General features: G+C 42.1%; 1 long non-coding RNA gene across 1 annotated transcript in view; it reads right to left on the bottom strand.

Moving 5' to 3' along the window:
* Positions 1–12,024: 12,024 nt before the first annotated feature.
* The window catches only part of LOC120095655 (uncharacterized), a 28,894-nt gene continuing 16,460 nt past the window's right edge, over positions 12,025–24,458 (bottom strand). Inside the window, exons 2-3 of the long non-coding RNA XR_015633057.1 lie at positions 18,461–18,563; positions 12,025–12,151 (exon numbers count right to left, since the gene is read on the bottom strand). This is a non-coding gene — a long non-coding RNA (uncharacterized LOC120095655). The remainder of the gene's footprint in view (positions 12,152–18,460; positions 18,564–24,458) is intronic.

Raw genomic sequence — 24,458 nt, 5'->3', positions numbered from 1 at the left:
CTTAGACCCAAGTGTATTTTTACTGAGCAACGATGAATTGACAATAAATGGTAGGTAAAATGTCCAGTTTGATGTATTTTGGCATATTTCACCCCTTTGAAAGCAGTGCCACCTGAATATTGAAGGCAGCAAAATATTTATTTTTCTCCAAGGATTTCTTGTGCCTGTTTGTCATCCCTTCTCTCCTGCCTGTTTCCAAAGTCCCCTTCCCACAATCCCTAGCTTGTCAAGGTCCATTAGTTAACATTGTTTCATCTCCTCCCCACCCCCAGTCTGACTGCATTCACTCACCCTAATATTTTCTGTTGTTGAATGTTTCCAATAGTTCTTTCATTTTTATGGCTGGGTAGTATTCCATTAATGATAAACCATCTTTTGTTCATCTACCCACCATCCAGCCTTTTACATTTCTTTGTTCTTCTCTTTGGAGGTAAACAGCCTTTCCTGTCAAGACTTGACAGAGGTCTCCTAGTATCACGAGTTTTGTAGTCAGCACATCTAGGTCCAAATCCTGCCCTATCTCTTGTAACTGTGTAAATGTGACCTTTGTGGGCTTCTTCTTCTGATTGCAGTTTTCTTATCTGGAAAGGGAGTCTAATATTAATGTCCCTCAGGAGTCTACAAGCACGAAATCTGTAAAGTGCTCAGAACAAAGCAACATAGGGGCAAATGCTATGTGTTTGGTTGTTATTATAACTACGTTTGGTGGAATTTCTAATGCAAATCAACCCTCAAAGAATGTTAATTAATATGAATTTTGCTAATAATGCCACAACACACAGCAGCTCTTCCTTCCTTTTCTTTCTTCCACTCTTTTCAGACTTCGGTCCATCACAATCCTTGCTTTCAACAGGTTAACCACGGTCACCTGACCAGGTAGGATAGAGGACCGACATCCAAAGCCAGGACTCTTGGCTCAGAGGTGAGCACTTCTTAGAAATGCAAGTTCTCAGGCCCTACCCCAGATGTACTGAATGAGAAAAGTGAAAGGCAGCCATCTACATCTCTGTGACTAGTGAAGTTTAAGGGTTAGTGTGGTAGGAAAATTGCCAGGCTGGGGGCAGGAGTCAATGCAGGCTCAGTCCCTATAAACTTTCTTGTTAGGGAAAGCATACTATTGACTAATTGAGCTTAATATCAGCTAAAATCCTTAAGTATTTTTCACACACGTTGCTGCTAATCCGTATATTTCCCATCTAGCCCTTGCACAGGATTCCTTTTAGACTCAAGTATAAGTCTTTACATTTATCCCGATTAAACTTAATCTTGTTAGATCCGGCCCATCGCTCCAGTCATGTTTGGAGAAATCTTAGTTCAGCTGGAATGAACCATGACAAACAGGCAGGACCTAAAGACCAAGGAGGAACGTTGCAAGGACATCCTTTTATTTATTACCCAGAAACTGGCCAAAGAGATCCTTCCTGTGGTAGGCTTCTCTAAAAGCCCAAGACCCTTGGGGGTGGTATAATGTGATTTGAGCTGAATTCAACAGTTATCGTTCCTCCATCAAGTTCCTGGCTGTAAATAAGGTGCAATGCTAAATAGCTCACTCTTTAATACTGGGTGTAAGCAGAGAGGGATTTGGGGTCTTGTTTGTTGGTGTATATGGTTTTTTTTTTCCTTAGTGTGAAGTGAGTACAAATACTTGCAAGTCTTCAAAGGGAAAAAAAAGAGTGTTTTGGGAATGCCAAATCCTTAGCTATCTGCTGTTTACACTTTCAAATTTCATTTTCAAACCAACTTGGTGATATAGGATCTGTTGAAACCGAGGAAATAAAGGATCAGAGGGTAATTCTTGTCCTCAAGGTCATGGGGATGGTAGGCAGTCCAGCTAAAGGAAATCCCAGATTTGAATGGGTTTGAGGAAGAGTTACCCTGAGATCAAGAAAATTACCCTCTGTAAATACGAGAACTAGGCCGAAAGTCTTGCTAAGCACACAAGCACTAGTCTGGAGTATGGGAAGCCCTGGGTCTGATCCCAGCACAGACCAGAAACAAGACCAACCAACAACCAAAGACACGGAAAAGGCCAGCCAGTCTGCCAAGTGGCTTGTCATTTTGGCTAATTTGAGTGTTAGTGTTCAACCCAACAGCATTGAAATAGCCAATAGACTTCCCAGTCCTGTATCAGAGAAGCCTGTGTTCATGCTGCTAACTCCTTACCGTGTTACATTTTATGTTAGTTTTACTTGTATGCTTTAAAGTGGTAGCCACACATCTCAAATCAGTGCCTAGGATGGTTTTAATCATTTCCTCTGAAAACTAAACTTCTGGAAAGAATACAATTTGTTCCCAATGGGATAAAACAGCCAATTCTATTCTACTGTGTAACAGCTACTGTATTTTATATGACATCAAATGTCCATTGTTATGAAGTGCCTTGTAGTCTAATGGAAACACACTGGACTTGGAGTCTGACTATCAAACCTTGATTCTGCTTACATTAGCCTGGTCCAAACTTTAGCCATGCCATCCTTGGATTTTAGATCTCTAACAACAGAGCAATAACGGTCATGGAGCTGGGGGGACAAGCTGAAAGTGTCCCTAGGGAGAAGTTCTGTGGCTTATCACATGTTTAACAGACGTGTTATTATGTGCTTTTATATTTACTTGTTTTGTAAGTTCCCCAAACACGAAATAAATATTCCAGATACTTGTACCAACCGCCACCTTTACTTAACTCCTAGAGCAGAATTCAAACTTCTGTGAGTTTCTCTGATTATGTTTCATTCTTTCATGGTTCATTCTTTTCTATTTGTTTTGTTTATGGTTTTTTTTTCAAGATAAGGTTTCTCTGTGTAGCTAGCCCTGGCTGTCCTGAAACTACCTCTGTAAAGCAGGATGGCTTGGAATTTAGGAGGCCTCCAAGTCAGAGACCTGCCTGCCTGTGCCTCCAGTTCTGGGATTGAAGGGGTGCCTCCACCCCTGGGTTTTCATTCCTTCTTTGATTTGTTTGTTTTGTTTTTGAGGCAGGGTTTCTCTTTGTAACAGCCTTGGCTACCCTGGAACACTTTTTGTAGACCAGGCTGGGCTCGAAATCACAAAGATCTGCCTGCCTTGGCCTCCAACTGCTGTGATTAAAGGGATATACCACCACCGCCCGACTGACACTTCATTCTTAACAGCAATTAGGTGCATCTAGTTCGAGGCAATGTGATAGAACCAATATTGAAATCCTCAGTGCACCTTGTTGACTTGCATTTAAAAATATCGGTGCCCTATTTAACCCACACTCCTAGAATTTTTATTACATAATAAAAGGACCTACTAGGTGCTGGTGTGTCTCAAGGTACGCTCTATAATATGAAGTGAGCTTAGTTAAGTATCTTTTCCTTTAGGGTTTTCTAATGTGGTAATTATGGACAGGGACTGCTTGCGAATAGGAGAGAATGTATGTTTAGGTGGTCAGATTTGAATCCCTGTTGGCAGTTGCATTACCCTAGGGGAATAAAAATCTCTCAGATTCAATTTTCTTGCCTCCTAAAACTCTTTCAGTGATAATTGCTTTCTTTTGTTTTTAGAGATTAAGGTCTTGCTACTCGCCCTTAATCTCACTATGTGGCCTGGGCTAGCTTCTAACTCTGAGTCTTTCTGCCTCAGGTTCCCAGTTGCTAAGATCACAGACATACGTTACTGTGTCATGACTGCACCTACCTGTTAGAGCTGGGAAATCTGCCCTGCGTTGTATGGATGGAGTGTCTGGTGCAGTACAGAAGTAATGCAAACCATGGACAGTCACCTCCGCTTCCTCATTCACTTCCTAGAGTCAAGGAATTGTTTATGTTTGTTTTTCAAGACAGGGTTTCTTCATGTAGCCCTTGCTGTCCTGGAACTTGCTCTGCAGACCAGGCTGGCCTCAAACTCAGAGATCTCTGCCTGTCACTGCCTCCTCATTGCTGGGACCAAAGGCATTCGCAACTACCCCCCAGTGAGCTGAGGAACCTTAGAATAGGAAGACTAAAACTTGGAATTCCTTCAGACCAGTGTTTTACAAATGAGAAAACTTGAGCCCACAGAGTTTGCACTTACCCCATCCCAAGCTAGAGAGCTGGTTAGTACAAGCCTGAAGTAAAATGTAGGCTTCCGAGTCTCCGGACACTCTCCTCTGCCTCCCTGGTTCCCTATACTCTCCGCTTATACTCGACAGTAAAACTTGTGCTGATCTGGGCTGCTGCCAACTCAGGCTTCCCAGATTCAGCTGAATAATCTTCATGCTTAATCTTGTCAATTCATCTCCTTTTACTCACTAGCAGGTAATGTGTGCAAACTATTGGTGTGTGTGTGTGGGGGGGGCAGTGTTCTTGCCTTTATATACATTGGAAATAAAACCTTATTTGCATCAAAAAAAAAAAACTAAACAAAAGCATCCAGGTTGGGTAGAGGTGGGGTTGCAGGCTGGGCCCAGTTCAGACCCTTCTCCATGTCCTCTGAAGAGGTCCCTGAGGTAGTTCTACTGAGCTCTCAGAGTATCTCTTAGCAACACAATATAGCTGTTCCTACCTAACACTCACACTTAACAATGTTATTCCTGGGCACCCTCTGTTGTCGGTGGTCCAGGTCATTACCATGTTAAAAAAAATACAGAAATGTTAAACAAAGTCCCACAAATATGGTATAGTTTTTAAAATGGTTATTCTTGACTTCCTTTAATTTAGAGAATTGACATTTAATTGGATTCAGAGCATCTATAGCATGCATGTATGCATGCACTGTCGTGGTCTCATTTTGGTGACAATGGTCATAATGGTGTCGTGGTCACACCATTAGTCTCCCTATGAGGCCCCTCACTGTCACCCCCAACTTTTCTTTGACTGAAACTGTCCTTTTCCTTTTCTTTTTCTTCAGAGATAAGGTCTCACCGTGTATCCCTTTTTGCCTGTAACTACCAGGCTGGCCTTGAACTCGGAGATCCACCTGTCTCTGCCTCTCAAGTACTAAACTAAAGTCTTGTGCCAGCTCTTCCAGGGGTCACATCAATTCCTAACTTGGTCTGTTCCTAAGTTCCTCAAGTTCCAAATCAAAGATAACCCCAGTCATCTCTCATTTAATAATTGGTCCACACCACATTTCGAGGCCCTGAGGGGAAAAAAAAAGATCTAACCTCTGACCTTCAGACAATAATGAATAAGATAGGCAGTTCCCTTAGGAACTGTGCTCTCTTGTATTCATGCTCGGTAATTGTCTGCCAATAGCAGTGGAAGGGACACAGTGCAGTTAAGAGTCTCCCTTCCAGGGGTTGGGGATTTAGCTCAGTGGTAGAGCGCTTGCCTAGCAAGCGTAAGGCCCTGGGTTCTGTCCCCAGTTCCGAAAAAAAGAAAAAAAAAGAGTCTCCCTTCCAAGAGGCCTGGCAGGCTCTCTTTCCTTCCTTTTCTTCTGAAAGAAGGGCCTAAATTTCTGTGTAGGAAGTTGGGTTACCCTTGTTGGGGGAACCATGTAAAACTGCCCCATGGAGCTGGGTAGTGGTGGTGTACACCTTTAATTCCAGCACTCTGGAGGCAGAGGCAGAGGCAGAGAGGCAAAGGCAGAGGCAGAGGCAGAGAGGCAGAGGCAGAGAGGCAGAGGCAGAGGCAGAGAGGCAGTGGCAGAGAGGCAGAGGCAGAGAGGCAGAGAGGCAGAGAGGCAGAGGCAGAGGCAGAGGCAGAGGCAGAGGCAGAGGCAGAGGCAGAGGCAGAGGCAGAGGCAGAGGCAGAGGCAGAGGCAGAGGCAGAGGCAGAGGCAGAGGCAGAGGCAGAGGCAGAAACAGAGGCAGGTGGATCAAATGTGAGTCCAAGGCCAGTTTGCTCTACAAATCAAGTTCCAGGACAGCAAGGTCCACATGGAGAAGCCCTGTCTTGTAAAACCTAAAAACAAAGAAGCAAAAATACTCATGGAAAGAAACACCAATTTCTTTTTTTTTTAAAGATTTATTTATTTAATGTATATATGAGTACACTGTAGCTGTCTTCAGACACACCAGAAGAGGGCATCGGATCCCATTACAAATGGTTGTGAGCCACCATGTGGTTGCTGGGATTTGAACTCAGGACCTCTGGGAGAGCAGTCGGTGCTCTTAACCTCTGAGCCATCTCTCCAGCCCGAAACACCAATTTCAACAGCTATCTGTGCTGTGGCCCAGACATCAGAGTGAACCACTATGGAATTCTAGTTAGAGAAGCCATCCAGCTGGCTGGAGCGCTGACCTCACATGGCAGAGAACTAGATAACTGATCCCACTCAAACCACAGATTTTAGGAGGAATAGATTATTGTTTAATGTACTGTGCTTTAGGGTAGCTTATTATATACAAATAGATAACTGAACCAGGTGGGTGAAAATATAATGACCGTGCCATGCGAGGCCCTCACTGAGGTTCGTACATGCTGAAGAGGTGGCATGAACACCTCCTGTGAAGGGCTTGAGAAGAAGAGTCTACAGGATCCACAGGAACTAGAATTACAGGCTAGACCATTGACTTAGAATTTCCACTGCTGTAAAATGACACTATGACCAGGGCAACTCTTATAAGGGACAACATTTAATTAAGGCTGACTTACAATTTCAGAGGTTCAGTCCATTATCATCATGGCAGAAGGCACGGCAGCATGCAGGCCGACATGGTGCTGGAGGAGTCTAGAGTTCAACATCTTCATCAAAAGGAAGCCAGGCGCAGACTGTCTCAAAGGCACCTAGGAGGAGGGTCTCAAAGCCCACTCCCACAGTGACACACTTCCTCCAACAATGCTACCCCTACTTCAACAAGGTCACGTCTCCTAATAATGCACTCCCTGGGCCAAGCATATTCAAACCACCACAACTGTAAAAAGAAAGTATGATTTTATCAGGCAAAAGACATAGCATGTATGAAGAGCCAAAAGAACACGTTGATGTGGAGAACAGCGTGTGGTTCGGTGTAGTTTGGAAAGAGCATAAAAAATATTGCAACCAATTTACAAAAGCCTTATTGTCTTGAGTCCTTTGCATTTTGATAGTGCAATTGGCAGGGGTTAGAACCCGGGCCTTCCACCAGGCTAGGAAAGTGCTTTACTACCATCCTCCTAAAGCCTTTTGTTAAACTAATTTTAATGGGCAGGCAACAAGATGGAGATGTCATCTGTCATCCTTTCAGATCTTCTCTTCCATTTGACAGCATGAATAGCTTCCTTTTTCTCTTCTCTTGTTCTCCTGGTCTGTAGAGCTGTGGTTCTCAACCTTCCTAATGCTGGGATCCCTTTAATACAGTTCCTCACGTTGGGTGATCCCCGACCATAGAATTATTTCGCTGCTACTTCATAACTAATTTTACTACTATTACGAATCATAATGCAAATATCTGTGTTTCCTAATGGTCTTAGGTGTCCCCTTGTGAAAGGGTTGTTTGACACCCTCAAAGGGGTTGAGACGCACAGTTTGAGAACCATTGCTGTAGAACCTTTCTTTTTTGGCACCATGGTATTCCTCAAATGTCCATCTTTAATTTTTCAACTCATCTTTCCCAGTATTCTCATGGGGTTGTAACTGAGGCACAAAATCCTTACCTCTTTATCTCCATGTTGGTCTAACTTTGTGTGTGTGTGTGTGTGTGTGTGTGTGTGTGTGTGTGTGTGTGTGTGTGTGTGATTTTGTGATATTTGTCATATAGAGATTAGGTTTCCTTGTGACCTTATCATAAATGCACATAACATACTTTTGTCAAATTCACTGAGCCCTTTAGTCTCTCACAGCAGCTCTGGTCACCTTCCTTTTTTTTTTCCTAACAGTCCTCTTCTTTTCTTTTTTTAAACTCTAGGTTCCACACAAGAGACAATATGCCATATCTGTCTTTTTCAGTCTTGATTATTTTGTTTAATCTGATGATGTTCATTTCTACTCATTGTACTTTTTTCAATCACGATTTTGGTCTTCTTTATGTCTGAATAATACTCTATCATCTGTCCATCCATCCATCCATCCATCCACCCACCCATCTGTTGAGTTACAGAAACAATTCATTTTGTTCAATCTCACTTGTCAGCGCTTGTTCTTATTATGTAAGCTATTGGAGCCTCATTGAGAAAAGCACAGCCCAAGCTTCTGTGAGCTTCCCCATGTTTCCCTCTGGTTGTTTAAGTGTTTCAGCTCTTACATTAAGGTCTCCTACCTATCGAATTGATTTTTTTTCCACAAGGAAGGGTTCAGGGATCTTGTCTCACAAGAATACCCACACTCGCAACACTATCTGTTAAAGAATCTCTTTCCCCAAATGTGTGTTTTTGGCGCCTTTCTCAAGAATCAGATGGCGGAAGCTGCATAGATTTATTTCTGGGTCCTCTTTTTCAATTCTGTTTGTCTGCTTTTGGGTTAGTACCTTGCTGGTTTGTTACTGTGGCTTTGTTGGCCTTACTTTCTTCTTCAAAAATTTTATTTGTATTGGTTCTATGAGAATATCTTTGGGATTTATAGAAATAACTACTTTGGGGGATTTATATAATCCTTTTAAAATTTTTATTTATTTAGTATTAGATTTTTGTGCAATGTTTTTGATCATGTATAGCCCTGTCTCCTAATTTTTTCCAAATCCACCTCCCTTCTCTATCCACTCAACTTTCTCTCTCCCCTCTGTCCCTGCCCCTCTCTAATTCATCAACATTAGGACCAACTTGTGCTGCTCAAATTTTTATAGATGTATCGTCTTCTGCTGGAGCATAGTCACTTACTAGGGACTATCCACTCCTTAAAAAAGCTCTCCCTCTCCCAGCAGCTAACAATTGCCAAGAGCTCCAAAGCTAGAAGTGGATTCATGCCCAACTCCTCTGTACTGGGATTTTGTCTGGGCCTCTTGCCTTCTAGTGCTTGGTCTCAGGTGACTACACATTGGAATGACTAGGGGGAGCCTTAGACCAATATCTGGCTTCCAATCTTTATAAGTCAGATCTCATTGATTCTGATGCTCACCCAGGTACCAATTTTTTTTTTTAAAGAGTCTCATGTGATTCCAAAGTGCAGCCATGTTAAGAACACTGTCCTAGGGATTTTAATTCACTATTTCTAGGGTAGGGGTAACAATTACAATTCTACCATGTGATTCTGGGAGCCAAATGAGAATTTCCCTGGGCGTTTTTGTAACTGCTGAATGAATGCCTCGGGCAGTCATAGGGTGGCGCATTACAGTATCAGCAGGCCTATCTGAGTTGGTTTCAGACTGGCCTCGATGGAGGTAGAGATATCTTCCTCTCACCGTGAGATCTCCCCGTGGCTCATTCACTTTGCTTTTCCCGAAACCAAGAGGAATGGGCTTTGCCACTTCTGATCCAGGGCATGAGGCTGATTTGTATGCTCTTTTCACACTTGGCTTTTTCCTCAGTCTGCTCCTAAAGAACTTACGTTAGAACCTTATCCATTCTTAATCTTCAACACCAATCTACTCTCTATAGGGAAAACTTTTCTAGTGCTTCCTATAAAATTGTCTTATTGAATATATAAATGCCAACCCAGTATTTACCATCAATGTTTGGATATTGATTTAACTCCATGTGAATAACTGTGATGGTGAATGAATGACGCCTCTTTAAATCACAATAAATTCGGTCCCCAGCTCCGAAAAAAAGAAAAAGAAAAAGAAAAAAGAAAGAAACTGATAAAACACAATAAATATACACCCAAAATGAACACATATACTAATATTTTAAAATTGGAGGCATACATGTGTATTTTAATACCCGCATATAATATAATATGATATAATATACCCATAAACACATTAGGTCTTAACTATTGTATTAGTTCCTAGGGCTGCCATAGCAAAGTAACAGATGGGATACCTAAAACAACAATTATTTTCCTGCAGTTAGGGACAATAGCTGGTTGAAATCAAGGTGCCAAAGAATTGCTTCCTTCTGGGTCACTCTCCTGGGTTTCTAAATGGCTACCTCTTCTCTGTGTCTTCAGCGTGGCCTCATGCCCAGGATGTAGCTGAGGATGACCTGAACGTCTACATTCGGCCTCTATCTCTTGAGCACTTCCACTCCAAGTGTGTGCCACTGTGCCCAATGTCTACGGTGGTGGGGATCACACCCAAGCCTTAATGCCTGCCAGGTAAACATCCCACCAACTGAGCTACATTCCAGACCCCAAATTTCCTCTTCCTGAGAAGGATATGCGCAGGTTGCAGTCGGGCCTACCCTAGTGACCTTCATCAGTTTTTTAAGATCATGATGATAGGGGTGATTAAGCATATTAATTTAGAGGAGCAGTGGACACAGCTCGGTGTATAATGACTACCTTGCTAAATTGTGGAATGCTTTATACATCAAAACTGTGTGTAATTTTATTACCCTGACAAATAGGAAAATACCTAGTTAGAACTGCACACGTATTTTGACTATCATGCTAATCAGTTTGCTTTGAATAATTCAATGTATAAGACTCAGTGCTGAAGAAAATGTAAGCAATTATGAACTTAATTTTTTGATAGTGCTTATAAAATTTTTGGTTCATAATTACTTACATAAACTGAGCTTATTGTTAGCAATAGACATGTCTGAAGTTAAGAGGAAGAGACAGAAACAGCCATAATTGAAAGAAACTAGGATTTGGAAGGTGACCTTGGGTATTTCAGTGTTTCTTAGCCTCTGTCCCGTTGTCTATAAAAGGGGATGTTAGCCTCTTTATCACTGAAGGTAGAGCGAGCAAATGGATGTTCAAACTCTTTGCAAATTATAAAGCACTATTCAAATATTACTTACTATTATTGTGATGGACTGGGAGTGGGGGGACTCGGAAGAGAAGCTTCTGGAACTATATTATTCCCTCCAAAATAAAAGACTTTAAAATGTTCCAAATATGTCAAGCTGCATTTGTCTGCTGTTTGGCTTTCCCCGGATTTCCTCATCAAAGGTGTGCTTGCTCTGAATGAGTTACCTAGAAGAACTTTATCATTAACAAGTCATATGATTCCTAGGAATGCCTTTCAACATCGACTGTTTGCCTAGTGCACAGGACTAACACTCTCATGAATTAAATTCCTACGAGTCCCTACAAGACCCTATTCTCATTCATCAGTGCAGGATAAAAATTTGAACCCCCCCAAAGGATAGAATACCAGGGTCATTTTATGAAATACTGACATTGGAAAAGTTCCCTATATTTTTGATTAATGATATTTTTTGCACATTTTCCGGCCACTTCCTACTTGGCCTTCCATGACTCACTCACTAGTCCAGGTAACGAATTAGGCCCCGGGCTCTGGGCCAGTTCCCTTGACAGCCAGATGAACAATGGAATGAGAAGTCAAAGGTCAAGATGAGGAAGTCTGTTGGTGTCTCCTCTATTGCCTCTTTTCTTTCCCATGTGACTGATTGGAGGATACTGCTGTGGCTTGCATTTGGTTCTTAATTGAGACTTATGGCCCTTGAAAGATATGTAAAAAGTGCAGTAGTCATACAGCCTATGTCATCCTGACCAGAGCTTCTAGGCTACCTGGCGGGTGTCACATTACTGATGTAAGGCAATAAATGTAGTATATGACATATAAATACCCCTCTGTGACAAATTAAATATATGCTTAACATATTTGAGTTGTTCCTACTAACAACCGCCACTCACTAACTTACTCACTTTTCTCTTATTCATACCTGTGTACCACGTGTACAACTGGTACACAGTGAGTAGCTCTCTCAACGGGAAGGCTAGCCAATCAGTGGCCAAGACAAAATGATGACAATAATTTTAATAATAAATATTAATGATGATGATAAAAATAAATTGCTAATAGCACAAATGAATCATGTTACATGGCTATGTGCTACTCTGATTCTTAACCTGTCAGTAGCCCCAAATCTATGGAGCACAGAGAAGGCAGTAAAAGAAGCTCCTGGAAGGTAGCAGGGTGTGGTGGTTAATTTTGATGTTGACTTGATTATATTCAGGACTGCCAGGAAATGTGGTTAAGCATTAATTTGGGGGTGTTTATTGAGAATGTTTTCAAGACAGAGTAGCGAGTGGGACTGAATGGATTATTAGGTGTATGAGTTACTTTTCTGTAGAGGTGATTGGACACTATGACCAAAGCAACTTACAGAATGGAGGGTTTATTTAGGTTTTGTTTCCAGAGGAATAAGAGCTGATCACCATCGCAGTGGAGAAGCACGGCAGCAGGCAGTCATGGCAGCTGGAGCAGCAAACCGAGAGATCACACCTTAAACGACAACAGGGCAAACTGGGAATAGCATGTTGTTTTGAAACAGCAAACACTGCCATGCTGTAGAAATTTTTAATCCCAATCTGGGGTTTCTACCCTGACTTTGACCATTTAATTCCCGGATAAAAGACACACACAATCTTTATATTTACAATAAGCCTTAATCAGCACTAGAACCCTCTATGCTATTAAAATAACCCTGAGCTATTACTTACTGTGTTTCATCTGGGCTGCTCTTACCTCCAATTGGTCAATCCTCAGGGTCATATTTTATTGACTTCTAATCTGTGGTAACTTTCTCTTTCTCTTCCTCTTTCTTTTGTCTCTCTGTGTCTCTGTGTGTGTGTGTCTCTGTGTCTGTCTGCCTCTCTCTCTGTCTCTGTCTCTCTGTCTCTGTCTCTCTGTCTCTGTCTCTCTTCCTCTGGAACCCCCCCCCAAACCCCCAGGCCCAGGAACCCTTAACCCTGCCTATGTCTCTTCTGCCCAGCTATTTACCAATCAGAAATAACTTGAGGCAAGGTTACATAGCATCACTTAGGTCTCTGAGCAGACTCTCTTGTCTCTGGGGCAACTGGGTCATGGGGGAGAGTCACTTAGCATTACAATGCACAGTAAAAGACCAAACCTCAACAGGGACGTACTTCCTCCAGCAAGGCCACACCTTCTAAACCTTCCTAAACAGAGCAATCAGTTGGTAACCAAATATTCAAACATCTGAGTCTATGGAAGAAATTTTCATTCAAACCACTAGGGTAGGGAAGTCATCTCTCAATGCACATGAGCATTATCCGCTCATCTGAGGCCTAGTGATCAACGAGGCAGAGGAAAGGGGATATATATCAATCTCTGGGCATTGAGATACCCTTCTCATTTCCTGTCCTCAACAGAGCTTCCCAGGGTTCTCAGCTCTTTAGCCTTATTTCAGCTTTACCTCAACCTCTTTAATGTTGTGACCTTTTAATACCGGTGGTTCTCAACCTTATTAATTCTGTGACCCTTTAATGTAGTTCCTCGTGTTCTGGAACAATTCTCAGCCATAAAATTATTTTTTTGAAACTTCATAATTGTAATTTTGCTACTGTTACAAATCATAATGTAAATATCTGATATACAGGATATCCGATCTGCAAACCCCAAAGGGGTTATGCACCACAGGTTTTGAACTGCTGTCTTTGACTGAGTCTTACCCCAACTAATTTCCTGGTACTAAGGTCTTAGACTTGATCTCAGCCATGCTAAAAATACCTCATTGCAGGGCCTGTTATAGGACTTCTCAGCACCTATAATTGTCAAGACCAAGACCTTCCTGTAATAGTTTGAGGGAGAATGGTCCTCATGGGCCCATATATTACAAGACTCGGTCCCCATTTATTTTCCTTTGTTGCATAAGCTTCTCCTTTCTACAAGTTAGAAGTTTAGCTGGGGTGTTTGCCCTGACAGTACCACTCCCTTTATTCAGGGGACTACCTGCATGGAATATCACGAGCCTTGTGTTGGAGACCCCAAGATGTTGAAGGTACCAGAGCCATGGGATATCTGTCAAGGAGATCTGCACACAAGGAGTGGAACTAACCCAAGAGAGAGAAGTGTGTTGCCATCAGCAAAGCTGGGAGAGCAGAGCCATCTAGGCTTTCTGACATAGGACATGGAATTATGGGATTTGGAGTTGTTTGCCTGGCCAGTTTTTCGGTTTTGCTTTGATGGATATTTCCTCACTGTGCCCATTTCCCTTCATTTTGGAATGGTAATATATTGTATACTCTGTACCACTGTATGTTCTAAGTATGTAATTTGATTTTTCCTTTTACAGAGTGTAGCCAAGCAGTGGTGGTGATATTCCTTTAATCCCAGCACTCAATATGCAGAGGCATGCAGATCTCTGAGTTCGAGCCTCATATAAAGAGTAAGTTCCAGGACAGCCAGGATGCACAGTCTTGAAAAACCAGGGGGTTAAAAAAAAGGAAAAGAAAAAGAAGAAAAGTGAAAAAAGGAAAAGAAACTGCCTTCAGTCTCAGAGAGAGACCGTGGATTTTAAAAAGCTGAGACTGAAAGATCATTCAGAATTTTGAAGTTGGATTAACTGTATTTTGCATTATGACATGGCCATGAGCCTAAGGAGGCCAGGGAGTAAAATGTAGTGGTTCCAATAAGAATGGTCCCCATAAGCTCATGCGTTTAAATGGTTGACTCCTAGTTGGCAGAACTGTTTGGGAAAGATTAGGAGATGTGACCTTGTTGGAGGAAGTGTGTCACTAGGAGTGCACTTAGAGGTTTCAAAAGATCCACATGATTCCAGTTAGCTCTTTCTCTGCTTGGTGGCTGTGGATCAGGATCAAAGTTCTTAGACACTGCTTCCAACACTGTGCCTGCCTTCCTGACTTCCTCCTGTTATGTTCCCCTCCATGATGATCACTGGCCCCCAGGAACTGTGAGCCCCAGTAAGCATTATTTTTTATAGGTTGCAGTGATCCTAGTGTTTTGTCATGGCAATAGAAAAGTAACTAACATAGGTCTTTTAATCTATGTCCTCTCACCTTTCTATGCATACATCCTAAAGATTCTGTCTCACTGGAGAACCTTGACTAAGACAGAAATGTTCTGTTGCCCACTTTTGCCACTACATAATCTACACCCTTCCCACTTCAGTCTAGGGACCATTACTCTGACTCTAACAATGTGATACGTTTGTCTGTTTGTTTGTTTGTTTTGTTCTGTGCTTTTTTTTTAACCACTAAGCTATACCCACAGCCCCAAACCCTCATTTCTTTTTTTCTTTTTTTTTTTTTTTTTGGAGCTGGGGACCGAACCCAGGGCCTTGCGCTTCCTAGGCAAGCGCTCTACCACTGAGCTAAATCCCCAACCCCTATTTTTTTTTAATAGTTGAAAGGCAAATGCAAGGAGACAGAAATCCAACATAGGATAGCAGAGCAGACTACGCTCCTTTTCTCACACTGCGTAGCAGAGATGAGGCACAGTGATACAGAGGTGGAGAGAACGGCTTCCTTAATCAATGTCAAGGCTCATTAAATTGCAGCTAACCTAGAAAATTGCTAGAACCTTCTTTAGGATTAGACTGGCACTGCTGCCCTTCCTTTTCTAGAAGCCTGTGGAAACGAAGGGTCCTTCTGACAGCTGTTGACAGAAGAATGAGGATGGCTGCTGAGAAACAATCCTTATGACCTCTGTGGAGTAGAGAAAACATCTGGGCAGATTATAGTGTCATCAACTATGTCTTTGCCTAGCTGCGCAGGTGGACATGGGAGTTATATAATAAATCACAGGCATTTTAGCATACCCATCAAACCCTGCCCGTGGTCTCTCCTGAAGCCTTTAGACCCACACGTCCATTGAGTACATTAGTCACAATTGGGCCAGTTCTAGGTGAGTGTGTGCATGACATATGTACTTGTCCTGGTGTATTTGCACTTGTGTGTGTGTGTGTGTGTGTGTGTGTGTGTGTGTGTGTGTGTGTGTGTGTGTGTGTAGGCCAAAGGCTGACCTTGAGTGTCTTATCACTCTCTCTGTCATGTTTTTGAGATAGAATCTGTCACTAAAGATGGAGTTCATCAATTCGTATGCTGTCTAACCAATGGAACTCGGGGATCTGTCTGTCTCCACCCATTCTCCAGCTCTAGGTTACAGCTGCATGCCACCATGTATGGCTTCTTGTTCTTTTATGCTGGAAGTCCATGCCCCTGCCTGTACAGCAGGCACCTTATTGGCTGAATGTCTCCCCAGACCCTTGTTGGTTTTTTTTTTTTTTGAATCATTCCCCCGTGAAAAGGAGAATAGTTTAAACAGGGAGAGGAAATTCTTATCATAGGTTTCGTGTTATATGCTCAGTTCTTTGTCTCTGCTAAGGCTACCGCTTGGCTGCAGGGGTAACAAGCCTCCTCACTTGTGAACAATAACTGATGCTACCTAGCCACAGTCTCCTTTCTACTGCAAACTGAAACTGAGCTTTGTAGAATAAAAAGGAGAAGTGTTTTGATTTCTTATGATTATACAGGTTTGATTCATCAGAATTCGAGTGGTCTTGTGTCACTCATGATGACTCAGTGGCAACATTCTACACATTATCCAAGCCCTTTCTATGACTCAGCCTACGTGTAATTGCAAAGCGAATTCATTGCTCTCTCCTGGAAAGCAGGAGCCAGCCACTTGTATAAAAGAGGATAGGCACTTGGGAACTTTTATGAAAGAGACCAGGTTAATCATATAAATGGTCATTAATGCTTTTTTAAAAGTTATTGAAACTCTTGTCACTAACGTAAAACCAAGATTTGTAGTGACCAAAGACCTCCTCTTGGCACAGCACAAGCACCAGCAAGATAATTATTTAGAATTTTACTATGACTGCTCTCGAAGTGCTGGCACGGGAGTGTGTAAAGGGAGCAGCAGATAAAAGGATTTGGTCTATGGAGTTTGAAGCGAGTTTGACATTAGTAATAAGAAGGGAGCTATTTTAGTCTGTTCTGCTATTACAAGATACAACATACTAGTTAATTTAAAAACAAAACTTTATTTCCCACAGTTCTGGAGGCTAAGAAGTCCATCAAGGTGATTGAAAGTTTGTTGTCTGGGCAAAGGCTGTTCCCTGCTGTGTAGATGGTATCTTATCAATACAAGCTGAATCCAAGAGGGGTGAGCATCCTCACACTGCAGAGAGCAGAGGAGCAAGGTTGTGTGAAGCTTCCTTTACAAGGGTGTTACTCTTCTTTCCGGAAGGAGGAGTCCTTGAAACCAAATCACTTCTTTTTTTTTTTTTTTTTTTTTTTTGGTTCTTTTTTTCCCCCGGAGCTGGGGACCGAACCCAGGGACTTGCGCTTCCTAGGCAAGCGCTCTACCACTGAGCTAAATCCCCAACCCCACCAAATCACTTCTTAAAGACCCTACCTTTTAATACTGCCATGTAGACAACACTTGCTGTTTCGGGAACTTGAATACATGTGCATATATTTAAGCATGACAGGAATGATCTGTTTTCTACAAACCTTACGGTAAATATTTTTATTTCTTTGTTGCATTTTGTTTCCCTCTTGCCTCGTCCACCTGAGTACAGGGGTTGCAGGTGAGTGCCACCACTCTGGCAGCATAGGTTTTGTTATTTGTTAGTTTGTTTTTCTATGGAACAAACGTGAAGAGCTAAGGTTCCTGTCAGTCTTCCAGACCCCACTAAGAGCCTTCTCGCCACACCAGGCTAATTTCCTTTTCTCTCCGCTCAATTTCTGAAGGGCATCAGAATAGGTTTAGTAAAGAGGATGGAGTAATAGGCAGGGCTGTTCCTGATCCCCACGCCAGGTCTAAAGAGAGATACACTGACAAACGGACTCAGATTACCATTGCCTTTGGCTTGTACTCAGTGTCACAGTAGAAGACTGGTCCCAAAGCCCAACCAGTGTTTGCTTACTCTGTGAGTCCTCCTTACGTGTGGATGCCTATTAGTCTGACGAGGAAGCTGGGAAACTCTAACTGCTACATTTTAAGATGTTCTCTTATTGCTTACCTCTGTAAAACCTGTGTCTGTGTCACTTTTGTCATCATAGCTAGTTGTGTCACACTTTGGGGACTAGCTTATGGTATGACGTCTAATACCAGTGTCTTTCTTCAAGGTTCTTTCAGGAAAGTCCTTGACAGCCTCAGCTTCTAAGTCCTGGGCAAGACCATCCTGCCTGCAGTCCTGAGTCTGTTTAACTGTGACTCACAAGGTGCAGAGGTCCACGAGGGGCTCCCATTTGCCACACAGAAGACTTAGATAACTTTTAGTGATGAGGCAGTGTTCGGTGTATTATTCGAGTTATTATTATGATTTTCTTCTAAAACTATGCATAATTTAAAAATACTTCTCTGACCTGGACTACTGTTTTGAAAGTAATGTACAGTCTGTGTGGCTCTGGGGAGGGAGAGTACCCTTCCAGAGGCTAATGGGAGGGGGAATGGGGTGAAGAAGTCCCCCCTGGGAGGGGGGACTAAGAGGGTAGTGTCAACATTTGGGACGTAAAGAAATAAAATAATTAATTAAAGAAGAGTAAATGATATAACTTTCACATATTTCCTGCCCTCACCACGGGATAGTTCACTGTGGCTCTGCCCATCCCAATACTGTCACAGCTTTCACACGGCTGAGGCTAAAGACACGGATGACATTCTTTTTTCCATGTCAAAAGCCAAGTTTTGTTGATCAAATAACATAGATGACCAAAATGTATCAAGTATATCATTAAATATCTCAATATATCCTTAAAATATACTTCCAAGTAAATCCCGATAGGTTTCAACTCAACTGCCACCCATCCCCCCACTTACCCATATAGACACAGCCCAGACCGCATCATCATGTGGATGGACAGGAGAAGGACTTCCACGTCAGTAATCTCACTGCTGTTCTCCTGGGGCTCTAATAGATTTGCTTGTTGAAATGAGAAATAAAACATAATTCTGATCATGTCACTCCCCAGCCTGAAGCCTATCAAAGGCCTTTGCTAGTTTACATCTCGTAATACAGTTTACAGCATTTTCATAAAAGCCTCCTTCCAGCTCTGGTGTGCCTTTCACCAGTTTTTTTTTTTTTTTTTTTTTTTGGTTCTTTTTTTCGGAGCTGGGGACCGAACCCAGGGCCTTGCGCTTCCTAGGTAAGCGCTCTACCACTGAGCTAAATCCCCAGCCCCTTCACCAGTTCTTAACTGTTCCAGGACGGATCTCCAGTGTCCCATGGATAGCTTCCCTCAGCTTCCATTTCTAAGGTTGTCTTCTGTAGTTTATTTCGTTCCACTTAGTTTCTACATTAATGTGTCCTTTGATGGAATTTCAAGGAGTCAAGGCAGATGGTGTCAGTCTATAATAATCATCTGGTTATTCTGCTCAAACTTTTTAAAAAAAATTAAAAATGTATGTTGTCGGGTGGTGATGGCATACGCCTTTAGTCCCAGCACTTGAGAGGCAGAGGGAGGCAGATCTTTGAGTTTGAGGCCAGCCTGGTCTACAGATCGAGTTTCAGGACAATCAGAGATACATAGAGGACACCTTACCTCAAAAACAAACAAACAAACAAACAAACAAACAAACATGGATGAGTGCTCATGTGAGTCCACATATGTGCAGGTTCCTGAGGAGGGCAGAAGAGGAGTCGGATCCCCTGGCACAGGAGGTTGTAACTGTGAATGCTAGGAACTGAACTCAGGTCCTCTGGAGTGAGTAGAGAATGCTCTTAACCACTGAGGCAACTCTTCAGACCCTCATTATGCTTTTATTGTTGTCCTAGAGTCAAAAGTCATGAGCGTGATGGCTTGTGCCTTTAATCCCAGCACTCGAAAGACAGAGGCAGGTGGGTCTCTGTGAGTTCTAGGCTGGCTTGGACTGTGTGGTGAGATCCCATGTCAAAATCAACTACAGCCGGCCAATGATGGTATGCATTTTTAATCCCAGAACTCAGGAGGGAAAGGTAAGTATACCTCTGGGGGCCATCTTGTTCTACAGAGCGAATCCCAGCACATCCAGGACTACACGGAGAAAACTTGTCTCGACTGTGTTGTACACAGTAGTTTAAACCTTCCTTTCTAGTCTCAATCACAAGCATTTTGTAGCCTGTTGACCATTCACCTAGAGCATGATTTTCACCTCGTATTGAGGGGTCATCATTGAGGCAAGCAGAGCTTTACTGTTAGAAACAGGCTGTCCGGGATGGGAGAGGGGGAAAGGGGATAACCTTTGAAATGTAAATACATCAAATATTCAATTTAAAAAAAAAGAGAAATAACGGTCTCAAAATGAGGAAAATCAAACTTTTGTCTCCCTTGCTATGGAGGAAGGATCATATAATTTTATTCCCTCACTAGTATTTATGTTCTTTTGAGCATCTTAGATCATGATTTTAAAAGATCAATTTAGTTAAGTAATAAGTATTTTTCTTCCTTAGTTCACATAATATTTTTATTTTTAATGTGCATGACTTTATTTTATTTTTACTGAGTTCTGATTTACATTACAATGCAGCCTGGAGAGATTTCAATAAAAAAGAATAAAAGAAACAGGCTGTCCCTTGTCTTTTATAAGAGGATTGAAGGATAACGGTTCATGGAAAAATGAAAGTAACCTTTTAAAGTTAAGACTACAGTCTCTCCTAGCACTCAGACAACAGAGGCAGGCAGATCTCTGAGTTTGAGGCCAGCCTAGTCTACAGAGCAAGTTCTAGTCAGCCAGGGCTAAACAGAAAAACCCTACGTCAAAAAACCAAAACAAAACAAAACGAAGACGGTAGACATGAAAACTAAATTCACCAAATCCAAGACGCCAAGATCTCAGTTTGTCCTTGAACCTCAAAGATCCCATGCTTATGACAAACAAAGACACTATGGTGTGGATATTAACCTTGTTACACACAATTTCTTATATAAATAACATAATAAACGGTGATAGAAAATGCATTTGGTGGTGAGGCTAGTGAGTTTGGTTTTTTGAGGCACTGAATTTGAGGTGTTTGTGGAACATCCGAGGGGAGTTATCTCGAAAGCAGTCAGGTTTAATGGTGTGCAGCTTAGGACAGAGTTCTGGTTCTTTGTGAAACATTGGGAGACATCCGCATATACTGGGTGGTAATTGAGACCAAAGGAACCAGATGCCAAAATCCACGGGGAGAATATAAGATGACTAGAAAAGCCACACGAACGAGTGGTAAAGAACATACACTTTGCAGCATACACTGAGGGAGGTGGACAGAAGGTCAAGGGACATGAGGTAAAGGAGCTAAGAACGAAGCTGGGAGAGAGCAGTACTGGGGAATTTTCCACTGATTGCTTAGCCGGAGGCTGCCGGATTGGTTATACGACTGGTTACTCATCTTCCTTTCCGGTCCTTGTTTATTCCTCCCCAAACCGTGCTCGCACCGAGCATGCCTTTTCTAGAGCACCCTTTTGTTCAGTGAGAGGCATCCCTGTTATTGTGTTCCCCAGGAAGAGTGTCCACCACGGTCTCTGAGCTCACTGAAAGAGTAGGTGGAGATCTCCAGGGTGTGATCTGAAGCTTTCAGAGGAGGCCTGCTGGTGCGTCTTAAAATAGTGCTCTCGCTGGCCTGCTGCACGGCCCCAGCACTCAGTGGGCACTTGGTAAATCACGAGGGCAAATGGACACTGTGGGGATGAGTGTCGAATGGCTAAGTATCTTATTAAAATGCAAATATTCTGGAAGGATCACACACACACACACACACACACACACACACACACACACACACACACACACACACACAGCCCCTGTCCAGCAGCTTAGTGGGCCGGGAATCTGTTATCAACGATCTTTGCTCTGTCACTCTCTGCAGTTGACTCACAGGGCCAGAGTCTGGGGTGGATTTACAGGCCTAGAGTTGAGGCTGGTCTGGAAAGGGTCTGCCTAGCAAATTGGTACAACTTTATAAATATTGTGTCCTCAGCTGCCAGGTAACAGTTTTCATAAAGAGAGTGGTTCAGAATAACAGAAAAATCACTGTCTTAATCCTAATGTCACCGTCCAGCCATTTCCTTGAAAATCTGGGAAAAGACTATGTGGTTTTTTTTGTTGTTGCTTTTTTTGTTTGTTTGTTTGGTTCTTCCCTTGCTCCTGCTGGTTGCCAGGGATCATGGGTGTTCTTCGTCTTGCAGATGCTTGCCGCAGTGTCTGCCCTTGGCCTCACGTGGTGTGCTTCTTCTGCGCCCATGTGTCTGTTGTATCTGTCTGTAAGGATCCTCACTAACTCAGTATGACCTCATTCGAACATAGCTAATTGCAACCTGCAGATGTCCCGTTTCCCAGTAAGATTACATTCTGTGTGTCTAGGTGGGCATGAAGTTGTGAAGAAGACTTTTCAACACTATCCATTGCAGCTCGGTGATACCTAGGCACAAGCCAAACTCTGGGGGAAGGCTCATGGTGGAGACAACCATCATGTGATGTGTGGGTGGGAGTGTCTAGCTGATAGCTTGAAGACACTGGCACCTAGGAATACGAGAAGAGCCCCACATGTAAACTTACTTAAAAAGAAAGAAGGAAGGAAGGAAGGAAGAAAGAAAGAAAAGAAAAGAAAGAGAAAGAAGGAAATCTAGAAAAAAGAAAAATATAAATTACTTACTCTGAAAAAATATCATGAGGATATATTATAGTCAAATGAAGGAAGCATTATTTGTGCTCTCAGGAAACATATATATTAGAAAGGAATAAGCACATATACATATACACATGTATGCACACAGGCCACACACAGAGATCTATACATATAATACATATACACGAAGTGAGATACAGATACACATACGTGCTTTTCCTGAATCATTTCAGAGCTATACATGTCCTGACACTTTCCTGACACTTTAGCTTTATAATTTCAGCATAAACCACCCAAGAAAAAGAACATTTCTTACTTAATCATGCTATACTTTTCAGACTCAGCTAATTTGACATCAATGCAATAATATTATTTATATTAACTCCACACTTTTAATTTCCTCAAATTGCCTTATTACTGTCCTTTACAAGATTACTTTTCCTGGTCCAAAAAGTCAATGAAGATTCAAATATTATATTGATTTTACTTGCTTTTCACATTTTCATCCCCTTTAACCTATTACGATCCCCCTAGATGTTGTCTGAATGTATTTTATAACATTACTATAATTTTAAAACTTCATAAACTTCATTATAAAACAACTCGCAAATAAATAAATAAAAAACACACACTAGAATCAGTCAGACTCAATGAACTTCTACACAGTAAGAATTGGCATTCCGAAGGGAAGATAGAGAGGTTCACATTCAAATTTTCTTTTGTTATTTTAAATTATGTGCACGCGAGTGTGTGTGCCCACAGAGGCCAGAGTAGTCCGATCCCCTGGAACTAGAGTTACGGCTGTTGTGAGAACTGGACTTGAGTGCTGGGACTCTAACTTGAGTCCTTCAGAAGAGCAGTATGTGATCTTAAACACTGAGCCATCTCTCCAGTCTCCTCACGCTGAGTTTTACTTTCAGTATCTAATATATTTTCTGTAAAAAATTTACCACCAAAACCAAAACCAGAAGGAAAAAGAAAAAAATCCACAAGCAGATCAGAACTAGAAAGGCATCAGCTTTATCTGTTCTTCATGGTTCACAGCCATTGTCTGCAGCCAGTCCCTCCTCGCCCTGTATGTTCAGCCCTTCTTGCTTTCTTTTCTTCATGTTACACTTTAATCCCCCCATTTATATACATATATGCATATATTTTTGGCTAGATGGTTTATTTTTCTGACATTGTGCCTCAATATTATATATTCAAAGTTTACCTATTCCCCTACATCTTTTTTTTCTTTTGAGACCATCTTAACTGAGCAGCCCGGGCTGATCTGGAGCTCCATTATGTAGTCCAGACTGGACTCCATTATGTAGTCACAGAAATCTGTTTCTGCCTTCTGAGTACTAGGATTGAAGACATGTACTATTGCCAAGCCTTATTTCCTGAAAAGTTTTAAACTTCATTTTTGTTTAAAACTGAGTATTATCCATATATATGTATATATGTATATATATATGTTATACTATAACATTATGCTATATGTATATAAAATCTGCCAAACTGTTGACGTACATCTAGTTGATTCCATTTGTCTATGGCATTAATACTTTTAAAGTCTCCACCTGCTTTGCGCACCACGCAGTAGAGACCCAAGCATTTACGTGTACTGGATTTGGAGTGTTAGCTCTTTTGTTTTCTTGGTTACTGGGTTGGCTGTATCAGACCTCAAACTTGTAATTTAGCTAAGGGTAACCTTGAACTACTGATCCTTCTGCCTCACCTCCCAGGGTCTAGGATGACAGTTGTTTCAGTAGGCCCCGCTGAGGTGTGGGTCTTGGTATTTTTTCCTATATGCTCATTTGGAAACTTGTGACTATAACTGTTAGGGATTTACACTGTTACAGGTCAAAGTATCTCAACCCCCTTCCATGGGATGCAGATGACGTTTCCTAAAGTGGGTTTAGAATTATATTACAAACAGGAAATACTTGGTTTCTGTGCTGCAGGGCTTCTCAAGAGCCTTCCTTGTATTAATTAGCTTTTTCTCCTTGCCGTGACAGAATACCTGGCAGTGGCCACAAGGAAGGAGAGGTTGATTTTGGTTTTAAGTTTCAGAGTGTATAGTTCACCCTGGTGGGAAGGGTGTGACCACTGGGATGGCTCATCCACATGGTGGGAGCTTGCAGTCTGTCTAGGTCTAGCATCATTAGGAGTCGAGGTTGGCCCCAGAAGGATTTATCACCTTCAAGATCCCCACCAGTGACTCTTGCTTCCACATGGTCCTGACCT

Source organism: Rattus norvegicus, chromosome 11 (assembly GCF_021556685.1).
Source record: "Rattus norvegicus strain SHRSP/BbbUtx chromosome 11, alternate assembly SHRSP_T2T, whole genome shotgun sequence".
NCBI lineage: Eukaryota > Metazoa > Chordata > Mammalia > Rodentia > Muridae > Rattus > Rattus norvegicus.
The sequence above is the reverse complement of the archived record's forward strand: the minus strand, read 5'-3'. Positions and strand labels throughout refer to the sequence as shown.